The 13,332-nt window shown below is 38.8% G+C and overlaps 1 protein-coding gene across 1 annotated transcript in view; it reads right to left on the reverse strand.

Moving 5' to 3' along the window:
• LOC149467579 (dimethylaniline monooxygenase [N-oxide-forming] 2-like) overlaps window positions 1-3,215 on the reverse strand; it is a 28,958-nt gene extending 25,743 nt beyond the window's left edge. The window contains exon 1 of the mRNA XM_089671551.1: window positions 3,187-3,215. The gene's annotated coding sequence lies outside the window, so the exon portion shown is untranslated. The remainder of the gene's footprint in view (window positions 1-3,186) is intronic.
• Window positions 3,216-13,332: the final 10,117 nt, after the last annotated feature.

Below are 13,332 nucleotides of genomic sequence, written 5' to 3' on the forward strand. Positions count from 1 at the left end.
CACTATTAGTGAAGCAAGCCATCATTAGGCTGAAAAAACAAAACAAACCCATCAGAGAGATAGCAAAAACATTAGGCGTGGCCAAAACAACGGTTTGGAACATTCTTAAAAAGAAGGAATGCACCGGTGAGCTCAGCAACACCAAAAGACCCGGAAGACCACGGAAAACAACTGTGGTGGATGACCGAAGAATTCTTTCCCTGGTGAAGAAAACACCCTTCACAACAGTTGTCCAGATCAAGAACACTCTCCAGGAGGTAGGTGTATGTGTGTCAAAGTCAACAATCAAGAGAAGACTTCACCAGAGTGAATACAGAGGGTTCACCACAAGATGTAAACCATTGGTGAGCCTCAAAAACAGGAAGGACAGATTAGAGTTTGCCAAACGACATCTAAAAAAGCCTTCACAGTTCTGGAACAACATCCTATGGACAGATGAGACCAAGATCAACTTGTACCAGAGTGATGGGAAGAGAAGAGTATGGAGAAGGAAAGGAACTGCTCATGATCCTAAGCATACCACCTCATCAGTGAAGCATGGTGGTGGTAGTGTCATGGCGTGGGAATGTATGGAGGAGCTGGTTCTCTTGTATTTATTGATGATGTGACTGCTGACAAAAGCAGCAGGATGAATTCTGAAGTGTTTCGGGCAATGTTATCTGCTCATATTCAGCCAAATGCTTCACAACTCATTGGACGCCGCTTCACAGTGCAGATGGACAATGACCCAAAGCATACTGCAAAAGCAACCAAAGAGTTTTTTAAGGGAAAGAAGTGGAATGTTATGCAATGGCCAAGTCAATCACTGGACCTGAATCCGATTGAGCATGCATTTCACTTGCTGAAGACAAAACTGAAGGGAAAATGCCCCAAGAACAAGCAGGAACTGAAGACAGTTGCAGTAGAGGCCTGGCAGAGCATCACCAGCGATGAAACCCAGTGTCTGGTGATGTCTATGCATTCCAGACTTCAGGCTGTAATTGACTGCAAAAGATTTGCAACCAAGTATTAAAAAGTGAAAGTTTGATTATGATTATTATTCTGTCCCATTACTTTTGGTCCCTTAACAAGTGGGAGGCACATATGCAAACTGTTGTAATTCCTACACCGTTCACCTGATTTGGATGTAAATACCCTTAAATTAAAGCTGACAGTCTGCAGTTAAAGCACATCTTGTTCGTTTCATTTCAAATCCATTGTGGTGGTGTATAGAGCTACAAATGTTAGAATTGTGTCGATGTCCCAATATTTATGGACCTGACTGTATATATATATATATTCCTGTAAATACGCATTTGTTTTCCAAATCGCTACCCAGCTAGCCTGTTTGTGTGTATAACAAGTCTTTTTACTCTAGGGTTGATGAAAGCCAAGAAGGTTTTCAAATACAAGTGAAATGGAAATAGTGGGCAGTGTGCTGAAATAATGGGCAGTGTGCAGTAGCGAGAGTCAACCCCACTTGACCTGCACTGATGTACCGTTCTAAACTAGGGTTGCTAGAATATTTAGGGGCATTTGGCTTTTTAGTTTATTGTAAAGCTACTGCAGCTTCTGCTTTATAACCCATTTGCATGCTTTAAGTAACCTGATTATATAAATCAGTTTGTTGAATAAATGTAAACAATCCAGTGCTTTGACAATGCAAGTTCTCTTTTTTCCCCCTCATCCTAATAGCTAATACTTTTCTTCATTTCACTTTCACACCACTTAAAGTGCATTCAATCGCAAAATAAATAAATTCCAAAATAAGTAAGTGAGAATAATAACGAAACAATTCAGAAGTAGCATCTATTTTAAAAATACAGTATTTGTTTTTAGAAATCAATAGGGTTTATTTATTTGTTTGTTTGTTTGATAATTTAGTTTTGATAAAGGTTTCTGGGGCAATTCAGGCTGAGTATATGATGAAGAATACATTGATTATACTAACACATTACATGCTAACATCAATCTATAAACTATGACTGATGTCAATCATCTAACTTTTCTTTTAGCTAACTTTTCTCAATATAACTCTACTGCTGCCTCATCCTTTGGGAAATGCTAGTTGCTTGGCTGTCACACTGATCCAATGCCTTCTACATCCTTGACTTTGAACTGGCAAGGGGCTGCTGACTTCATTGTGATACACTTGTGACATGCTCACTTAAGGATAGTGACTGTGACATTATTGAAGAAAGGAAGAGCTGGCAGCTAGAATCTTCATTATCGGGTCAGCATTGGCAGTGTACATATTTCTCCCTATGCAAATTTATTTAAAAAGCCATGGGGGATTTTTACTAAAACTGATGCACTCAGAATCTGGTACAGCTGTGCATGGTAGTCAATCAGCTTCTAACTTCAGCTTGTTCATATAAACTTTGACAATAAAACCTGGAAGCTGATTGGCTTCTTTGCAGAGCTGCACCAGATTTTGTACCATGCAGTTTTAGTAAATAACCCCCCATATGTCAAGGGATCTTTGTCAGTAGTACTTAGCCTTTATGAACATTCAACAGTAAAAACATGCTGCAACTGATGTACCATACTAACACATTTTTCTCTTGGCTCAGTGAGTCTGAAATAAAGTTTCACCTCAATCATTCGGTCATGTGGAAAAGGAATTTGTATTTCTTATAATTTGCCTGCACTTGACTATGTGTTAATAGTGAATGTAGGATCCCGTGGTTATATAAAACATGTATTCCCTTTGTAAATCAGCCCCAGTGAGCCAGCCTCATTTAGGTACAGAGAATTCAGTAAAAAGATTTATAATATTATATAAGATTGTTGTTTCATAAAATATATGCTTATGCTTTACAATATCACTACAAAGCCAGAAAATTTATATTTTTACTATAAGCATAGAATGAGCCTTTACGTTATTGATTAAATATTGAGGCAAAAGCTGCAGGTAAAGAATAAGCTGTAACTATGCAAATACAATAACTTGATTTTCATTCAAGAAAATCAAAGAAATGCAAACTTCTGCATATATTTTTTTCTATATTTTTTAATACAAATAGTATAAGGGTGAAAGGAAGATAGAGAAGCAATGTCTAAGCATAGGCAAAATGGTAAAAAATAAAAAGTAAAAGATTTAAAAACTATAATGAGAGATAGATTCAAGATACACCTTTATGAATAGAATTAAAAGGGTTACTTTAAACGTTTTACAAACATAAATAGCTTTGTGCAGATACTTACAGTTACTCAAAAAAGAAATTGTATTTTCCTTCACTGATCTGTGTTAAAAAGAGGTAATGCAAAAAATGTTAACTCCGTTCAATGAGCAGATAAATTTCATTCAAATGAAAAAATGAGCCAGACTTCTATTAATGTAGTTATCAAAAGCTACACAAGGCATGCCAATGAGCTTGTGAAACTTTGTTTTGTAACACCTATAGATCAAAATTGTTTACCAAAGGTTCTCCATCTTACCAAACTTTGTTGTCAAGCAGCCAATCATGTTGAAGACAAAGCAAACAAAGATTTTCCTATTGTGACCAAATGCATAATATAAGTACAGTCTTGCAAAACTGGCAAATATTTAGTAAAGCATTAATAAACTGTTAGTATGCCAAGTGAATATTTTGCAATAAGTGGGTTATGTACTGATAGATTATTAAAAACAATAAAGATTGGTAACATAAGGAACATAGGGAAATAGAGGTTGACAAGCTTTTTAGATATGTATTCTATCTGATTTGCCTGGTTTATTATTATTATTATTATTATTCAGGATTTATATAGCACCAACAGTTTAGTCAGCACTTTATAATATAAAGGGAGACAATATAGCAACAATACAGCTCAATACAAGAGGACTAGGAGGGCCCTGCTCCTTGGAGCTTACAATCTAAGAGTTTATCTTGAAATATGTGCCAAGTTCAAATTTTCTGCACTATCGGCTGTTATTAATAATACTGTGGTGTATGTGTGTATGCGTGTATGTGTGTGTGTGTGTGGGGGGGGGTTGGGGGGATTGAAAGCATTAAAAAAAATCTTTAACTAGCTCCTGACACACTGCACCCTTTTTGACTTTACACATGTAGTGATAGAAGCAACTCTTGCCTTGCTCCAAGCTACACAGTTTGTAGCCACTAATCAAGCAATCTCACCAGTCTCCTGAGCAAGCCTGTACTTATCTTTACAAACTGGGGCAGATTTACTAAAACTGGAGCACTCATAATCTGGTGCAGCTGTGTAGGGTAGCCAATCATCTTCTAACTTCAACGTGTTCAATTAAGCACCAGATTTAGCACTTTGCAGTTTTAGTAAAATAAACCCCATTGTGACCTGTTCATTCCCTGTAAAGGCTTTGATCCATGAAACACATTTTTTTAGGGGGGGAAGGGAGGGTTTATGGTTAATGAAAAAACTCTGGACTTTGAAACCATTGTTGTGGCACTTCTGTCTTTTAGGCTCCATACACACTGGTGTAAAAAATGTTGCACCCAAAGGAGTTTAGCATTTTGCCTGTTGAAGCAACTAATATTATTCTATTATATTCTATTATATATTATACTAATATATGTGTCCATGCATATTAGGCAATCTAGTGGAGTTTTGTTAGCTCAGCATTTAAAGGAAGAAAAAATACCTTCTGTTTTACGTTTTTGAGAGTGTTTTTCTGGCAGAAAGATACGCTAACCGCTCATAAATGCTAACACAAAAAACACTGAAAATTTGCGTTTTTTTCTGCCAAGAGCACTTGTGTGCAGGAAGTTTAACTCTTAGATAACATTTACTAATATGTATTGAGCAACACTTTGTGATTGATTTACTAAAACCGAGGAGTACAAAATCTGGTGCAGCTGTGCATGGAAGCCAATCAGCTTCTAACTTCAGCTTGTTCAATTAAGTTTTGACAAACAAACCTGGAAGCTGATTGGCTTCTATGCACAGCTGCACCAGATTTTGCACTCTCCAATTTTAGTAAATCAACCCCATTGCTACCAGTAGCAGGTGAGTAGAGTACAGCCAAACTCACAATAAATAACACACGTATCATAAAGCACAGTTTCTCTACCTCGGATCCTGTTTATACCAACTATCAAGTATTCTTTACAAAGACGGTCACATTAATACAATAGGATCATAAACACAATAACAAACTTGCTCCGTAATAAAAGGATCTAGTTGTAGCCCCTGGGAGAGACAGAAGGAAAAGCCTCTAGCAATGTAGATTACTCACAGACTGCTTTCAACAGAGACTGCTCTTATGCAGGTAAAGATGTAATCTCTTGCTACTAAGGAATACTATGTTCTCTACTCCGCTGTTAACTGCCCGAAAATAAATTGGATCCACCCTTCTCACTGCAGGCTTACACCATGAAATCCTACTTTCAGTGCAATCACAATTCCAGCAGTATACCTGCTTTCAGGCTCCCCCTGTGGGGATGAAATGAAAGTCATCTAGCTGGAACTCATTGCAATGAATCAAACAAATCAACAAATAGTGCAGACCCAAGATAATAGAAACTAAAAGTTTTAACATACTCACATTCAGGTTACAATTAAAAGCCACACATCTATATCCCAATCCAAGTTTCATCTGAAAAGGCTTTTTCAGGTGACACACTCATACACTTGGACATTGTTTATATACACATGCCACACAAACCACCCCTCCCCTAAAAAACATTTAACCCCATAGACATCACACTATTGCGTAATATGCATAGAACACAATGCCAGCTACATAAATCATATCACCTGTCAAAATGTTTTCCATCACATACTGTATAAATATATGTAATATTTCCCCTAAACAAAATTTGTGATAAAAAGCACTTTTCATATTATATAATTATATTTAAATTTAAAGTGCTTAATTTAAGAATCCATCCTTTGAATTCATTCTTCGTTTGTTTGTTTTTTTTGGGGGGGAAGGGTTTGACATTTTTCTGAAGATGTTACCCGTCTCACATTGATGGACATTTGGCATCAGCCATTAAAAGAAAATATCCGGTGTAGGAAGGTAGAAAAGTAGTAACCTGTTTATTTAAGTATAGGTTTTCCTTTATTTGTGAGCTATCTGCTCTAGAATTCAAGGTGGACAATCTCCACTACTCTACAATCATTGTACAAAAATAACACCAAGCAAAGTAAACCTAGGATATCAGATTTCGATTCATCAGTCCAATAGACCTTTTTCCAGTCTTCAGTAATCTATTGGCAGTGGTTCCAGACCCATTTTAACAATGACTTTCTAGAAGGCACTTGATGTGTCAAACCTGCAACTTATGGTGTTCTGTTCATAGTTAAAAAGTGAGACTAGCTTTCTTCGACCAGCTCTTGTTCTGTCAGGCGCCTGTTCAGCAAATTCACTTTTAGAATCTTGCTGGATGATTCTGTTGTGGCATTATGTCTGCCTGATCTTTTTCTGTCCGAGTTTTCTCCAGTTTCCAACTACCTTTAGATGGTTTTGAAAGCTATACTCGATGCCTCAGCTTTATTTAAAATTTCTGTACAGAAAATGACCCACAATTGTGAAGGTTATAATGGTCTGTCTGGTTTAATTTGTTAATTGCCTTTTTTCTCACTATTATGCAATATACTATTTACTTCAGTGCAATATTGTCCAAATAATGCTTTAGAGGGAGTACTAACAGTTGTTTCCAATACTGATTTCATGAAAAGGATTTAGAAGTAATCAGCAAAATTTGGGACACTTTGTAATTGTTTGTATCATTCACAGGGTTTAACGTACTTTCATTTTGGCAGAAAAGCTGGAAGATGTTAACCCATTACTTGTTCTTGTAAAAAAAGCCTTTTTACGCAACTCTGAAGTTTACATTATTTCTCAGTTTTTGGGAACATAAACTTTTTTTCTTTACCCTATGGCATTTTGTCACTTGCCATTGTGTCATTTAGATGTCCTTCACATTATGTATTCCATTAAAGTCCAACTGAACCCTCTAGGAAAATCCTTGCAATCACCTGCCAAATCCCCTATGCATCATGTACCCTTGTAAGTGAAACAACAGCTTTGTCCATGTGAACAGCGGTCCAGCATAAGTAGTCCCACATGCCCCTTTGTCTTATGTCCCCTGCCTGCATCAGTAAGGACTCTGCAGCAAATGACAGGTGGGGTCTTTACCTGGCCATCACTCACTGTGGAGAGGAACACCCCTGATGTCATCTTCTAGCATGAAGGGATCAGGCTGCACCTGACTTGAGAAAATGACAGTATGTTAACATGTACTGTATTAAGGCAGTCAATTAGGTTTGAATGCACTGGCAGCAACAATACTGAAAATCATATGTGTACATTTATTATTATAATACAGGATTTATATATCGCCAACGTTTGCTCAACGCTTTACAATATAAAAGGAGACAATACAGCAACGTTACAATTCAACACAAGAGGGTTAGGAAGGCCCTGCTCCTTGGATCTTACAATCTAAGAGGGAGGAGCTGGTGGTACAAAAGTTAATAACTGTGGGGGATGAACTGATATGAGGAATAGAAGATTCCGTTATTAGCTGAAGGCAGGATAGGCTTCCCTGAAGAAATAGGTTTTCAGAGATCGCCTAAAAGTGGGCAGAGTAGGCGATAGTCTGATAAATTGGGGTAGAGCATTCCAGAAGATGGGTGAGTCTCTGGAGAAGTTCTGCAGACGAGCATGGGAGGAGGAGACAAGGGAGCTAGAGAGTAGGAAGTAATGCGAGGAGTGGAGAGGACAGTTTGGGTGATATTTGGAGACAAGATCAGTGATGTAATTTGAGGCAGAGTTACAAATGGCTTTATATGTTATTGTTAATGTTTTGTATTTTATTTGTTGGGCAATGGGAAGCCAGTGGAGGGATTGCTGGAGAGGGATGGCAGATATAGAACTGTTAGTAAGGTGGATGAGTCTGGCAGCAGCATTCATGATAGTCTGAAGAGGGAATAGCCTGCAATTCGGTAGGCCAATGAGGAGTTACAATAGTCAAGGCGAGAGATAACAAGGGAGTGATTAAGTTGCTTAGTGATTTCAGAGGTTAGGAACGGGCGTATCTTGGAGATGCTGCGGAGGTGATGTCTACAAAATTTGGACAGTGATTGGATTCGGGGCTGAAAGAACAGATGGGAGTCTAGGATTACACCTAGTACCCTGGCATGAGGGGAGGGACTGATGGTTGTATTTTTGATCTTGATGGAGAAGTCAGGGGAGGGGGCACATGCTGGAGGTAATAGTATGAGCTCCATTTTGCAAAGATTTAGTTTGATGAAGTGGAGTGACATCCATGTCGATATGTCGCTTAGTAGGTTAGTAATGTGAGAGGAGACTGAAGGGGCGAAGTGTGGAGTAGAAAGAATTGTGTGTCATCAGCATAGAGATGGTACTTAAAACCATGAGAGTTTTTAATACAGCAAATTAATGGTACTGCCACACAGTGTGGTGTATGTGTTACAGCTAGTGATGGACTGAACTGGCATGGGTCCACTTTTGCAGGGGTTCAGCAAACTTCAAAGAAGTTCGGATTCTGAACCCAAACCCCACTGAAATCGAAGGGAGCCAAATCTGTCAAATTAAAAATTCCCATTTTGGGGCTAATAGGCAGGAGGGGTGTAAAAAAATAGCATTGGGGGGGAGCACTGGCTTGGGGAACTTGTAAAAATTTTTTAAAAAATCATTAATTCCATACAGCCAGGAGCAGAGATATTAGCACTGACATTTACAAAGGATGAATTAACTTTGACAACTTTTTTGTTTTTTGAATGAAAAAAAAAAAAAAAAAGCCCCCCCTCCCCCCACGTGTCTGCTATGTAATTTGTGGGGACCTTTGGAGAGGTATGTGTGCTGTTTGTCTTTTTCTGGCAATAAAAAGCATTTGCCACCAATTTAAACTGTTTGTTTTTGTAAATGTTATTTTTGTAGCTGTATATCATACAGCAAGAATGAAAAAAAATCTGGTATGCATTTTAAAGGGGTATTTCACAAAGGAGAAACAAAAAAAGTACCCCAACTCAAAACTGTAACCTAGAAAATAAGGACACCCAAATGTTTGACAAGTCCTTTATTAAAAAAAATTAAAATCCCCAAAAATTGTCAATCACCTTATCCAGTGATGTACAGTATCACACAGAAGTGAGTACACCTCTCACATTTATGTAAATATTTTATTACATCTTTTCATGTGACAACACTGAAGAAATTACACTTTGCTACAATGTGACGTAGTGAGTGTACAGCTTGTATAACAGTGTAAATTTGCTGTCCCCAAAATAACTCAACACACAGCCATTAATGTCTAAACAGCTGGCAGCAAAAGTGAGTACACCCCTAAGTGAAAATGTCCAAATTGGGCCCAATTAGCCATTTTCCCTCCCCGGTGTCATGTGACTCGTTAGTGTTACAAGGTCTCAGGTGTGAATAGGGAGCAGGTGTGTTAAATGTGTGTTATCACTCTAACTCTCTCATACTAGTCACTGTAAGTTCAACATGGCACCACATGGCAAAGAACTCTGAGGATTTGAAAAAAAGAATTGTTGCTCTACATAAAGATGGCCTAGGCTGTAAGCTGATTCCCAAGACCCTGAAACTGAGCTGCAGCACGGTGGCCAAGACCATACAGCGGTTTAGCAAGACAGGTTCCACTCAGAACAAGCCTCACCATGGTCGACCAAAGAAGTTGAGTGCACATGCTCAGCATCATATCCAGAGGTTGTCTTTGGGAAATAAACGTATGAGTGCTGCCAGCATTGCTGCAGAGGTTGAAGGGGTTGGGGGTCAGCTTGTCAGTGCTCAGACCATACGCCGCACACTGCATCAAATTGGTCTGCATGGCTGTCATCCCAGAAGGAAGCCTCTTCTAAAGATGATGCACAAGAAAGCCCAAAAACAGTTTGCTGAAGACAAGCAGACTAAGGACATGGATTACTGGAACCATGTCCTGTGGTCTGATGAGACCAAGATAAACTGATTTGGTTCAGATGGTGTCAAGCGTGTGTGGCGGCAACCAGGTGAGGAGTACAAAGACAAGTGTTTATTGCCTACAGACAAGCATGGTGGTGAGAGTGTCATGGTCTGGATCTGCATGAGTACTGCTGGCACTGGGGAACTACAGTTTATTGAGGGAATCACGAATGCCAACATGTAATGTGACATATTGAAGCAGAGCATGATCCCCTCCTTTCAGAGACGGGGACGCAGGGCAGTATTCCAGCATAACGACCCCAAACACACCTCCAAGACGACCATTGCCTTGCTAAAGAAGCTGAGGGTAAAGGTGATGGACTGGCCAAGCATGTCTCCAGACCTAAACCCTATTGAGCATCTGTGGGGTATCCTCAAACATAAGTGGGAGGAGCGCAAGGTCTCTAACATCCACCAGCTCCATGATGTCATCAGTGGAAGAGGACTCCAGTGGAACCTGTGAAGCTCTGGTGAACTCAATGCCCAAGAAGATTAAGGCTGTACTGGAAAATAATGGTGGCCACACAAAATATTCACACTTTGGGCCCAATTTGGACATTTTCACTTAGGGGTGTACTCACTTTTGTTGCCAGCGGTTTAGACATTAATGGCTGTGTGTTGAGTTATTTTGAGCGGACAGCAAATTTACATGTTATACAAGCTGAACACTCACTACTTTACATTGTAGCAAAGTGTCATTTCTTCACTGTTGTCACATGAAAAGATAGAATAAAATATTTACAAAAATGTGAGGGGTGTACTCACTTCTGTGAGATACTGTAGATCCATGTCAATCACACTGCCCAATGGACCGAGACACATCCTGCTCATTCGCTAGTCATCAACCAAATGAAAAATAATGTGCATTAAAGCCATTATATACATGGCTTTATATATATGGTCTCCCAGTAATGTCATAGACATACAGTGTATGGACATGACTGTATATGGTCAATGACATCACTAAGATCTCTCTGCTTTGTTACATGGCCAGGGATTCTCAGCCATGAAAATGAATGGGGATGGTGATGTCACTGGTTGTTAAGGACTTACCAGTGCCCTGCACCCACCAACATCCTCAACAACCATTGACAGTGGGAAGCTGTCACGCAAAATGGTAGTAGTAATACCACTATTATACATGTTATCCAGCTTGTGCTGAACAGGTAAATGTTTGGGCATTCATCCAAATTTCCACAGAGACAAATTTCAGTTTGAACCTGTGTTTGGACCAAACCTTAAACTCATCCCTAGTCAGATCATGTTACAGTAAGTTTTGTTCCATGTGCGTTTTACCACAAAAATAAAAAATGTGCCTTTACGGTTATTCACTGGACTTGAATTGCTTAATTTTAATCAAAACTGGAAAAACTGTGGTGTTTCAAAACATTTGACTGGTAGAAAATAAAGCTGGGAGAGGTAGCCAAAAGCACATGTGCCAGAGCAGGTAAGCAATGTAATTTTCTATGGTATCTAGAATATTGTCACATGGCATGTTAACATTCTTGGACTGGCCCGCTGGTGGTCTGAAGGATCCTCCAGTGGGTCCCTGTGCCCTACAAATACAGCATCACTGCCATAAGCTGTAATTCAAAACTAATTAGGCCCCAGCTTCCTACAAATATAGTGCTGCCACCATAGGTTGTAATTGATAAGGTGACTGAGCTGTACAAAACTTGGCTCTGTGCATCAGACCACTGACCTCCAAGAGGTTGGGCTGATTTGAAGTCTATGGCATGCAATTGTTCACTGACCCACTGGTCCTCTGATGCTTGTAAATTCACACTGAACGTGGCACTTAACTCACATTTTTTTAATAATATTTTAAAAATGCAATACATTTAAATATAAGTAGAGCCCTGGTATACCTAAAATTTTGGAACAATTGATGCAAACAAATAAAGTGGTTGCAAGTGCAGAAGTTTTTTCACCCTCCATACATACAATGCATGAAGGTAAAAAAACCTTCTTCGTGTAATGCTACCCCTCTCGATCCGGTGCTGTGCACGAGAACAAAGACTCTCTCCATTCTCTCACTCCTCATTGGCTTAGATACAGAAACGGGAGCCATTGGCTGGAATACAATACCGAGGTATTGTTATCCTGGACACAATAAAAAATAATGTTTTATGAAGAGCCTGGGCCAGTTTTTACATACAACAAACACACTAGATTCTTCTAAACTACCTAACTAAAAATTCTCACTATGCTTTCCCTAGCCACGCATTGCATGATGTCAGCCCCCACCTAATGTGCTAGAATTACACAGTATACAGGGAGAAGTGTCCAAGTATCCAAGCTGTTTGGCAGCTATAGGAGGTGGCAAGCTGTTTTCTGGGTCAAAGGGGATACTGGAGATTATGGCCAGGTCTGCCAATGTTACTACAAATGCATATGTGTTTTCACAATGGTTTGAATAAGGGTGACATGGGCATTGATTATCCATAAGTGTTTGCCTGCAGGAAAAGGATCCAGATTAACTGCAGATCCAGATTAACTGCAATCTCTTACTCAGCAGGTAGTTGTGCTAACCCCTAATCCTAGATATAGATTTAAAAACTGATCAGAAAGTTGAGAACATATATACAGGTATATTTAGATAAAAACTAAAATGCAAAATGGATAATAAATTACAATACATCTTTTTTTTCTAAATAATAAACTGATGCATACAGTTTACAATATCAATATTTAAAATTATTCATTTGTGGATTAAAAAATACAAAATGTATTCTAATATAGAAAAAACAAATGTGTGTCAGACAATGGCATGAAGTATTGAAATAGCACTAGAATCTGATAATGTGAAAAAATTACTAAAACTCTTTATACATACTGTAAATACTTCAATATCGCCCTCTAGTGAGAAAAATATAAAATACAAGCAAAAAGCTAAGAATTCAGTAAAGGCAAACTTCCAGCTACAATGTCCTAGGCCCTTTTACTTGGCAGTAAGGCCCCAGGGACATTCATCTCAGGGACTGAATATTATCTTAGAATTAAAAAGTATGGGTATTAGTTAATTTAAAGCTAGACTTGAGCAGCTATATTGAACTAGCTCATGGAAAACAGGAAGGAGGGTGGAGGGAGCACAGGATACCTAAAGGTTTCTCTTTCTAGAACACAATCTCTGGTCTTCCGCACACCTTTCAAAACTCTCTTGGTCTTTCTCTTACAAGGCTATTGTTACCTAGGTTATGTGTATATGTGAATACACCCTAATCCCTGTAGGAGTATGTACTTATACACAGCATGATCTGAGAGTTCTTACACAAAGGAGGGAGCTCTATCTGCAATATACATTTATTGATAGAGTTACATAATATACACAAATTACACACTAAGCAGTATTTAACCACTTGCCCTCCTGAGGATTTACCCCCCCCCCCCCCTTCCTGACCAGGCCATTTTTTGCGTTACGGTGCTGCGTTACTTTAACTGAA

Source organism: Staurois parvus, unplaced genomic scaffold (assembly GCF_062004578.1).
Source record: "Staurois parvus isolate SC_StPar_1 unplaced genomic scaffold, SC_StPar_1.0 ptg000106l, whole genome shotgun sequence".
Classification (NCBI taxonomy): domain Eukaryota; kingdom Metazoa; phylum Chordata; class Amphibia; order Anura; family Ranidae; genus Staurois; species Staurois parvus.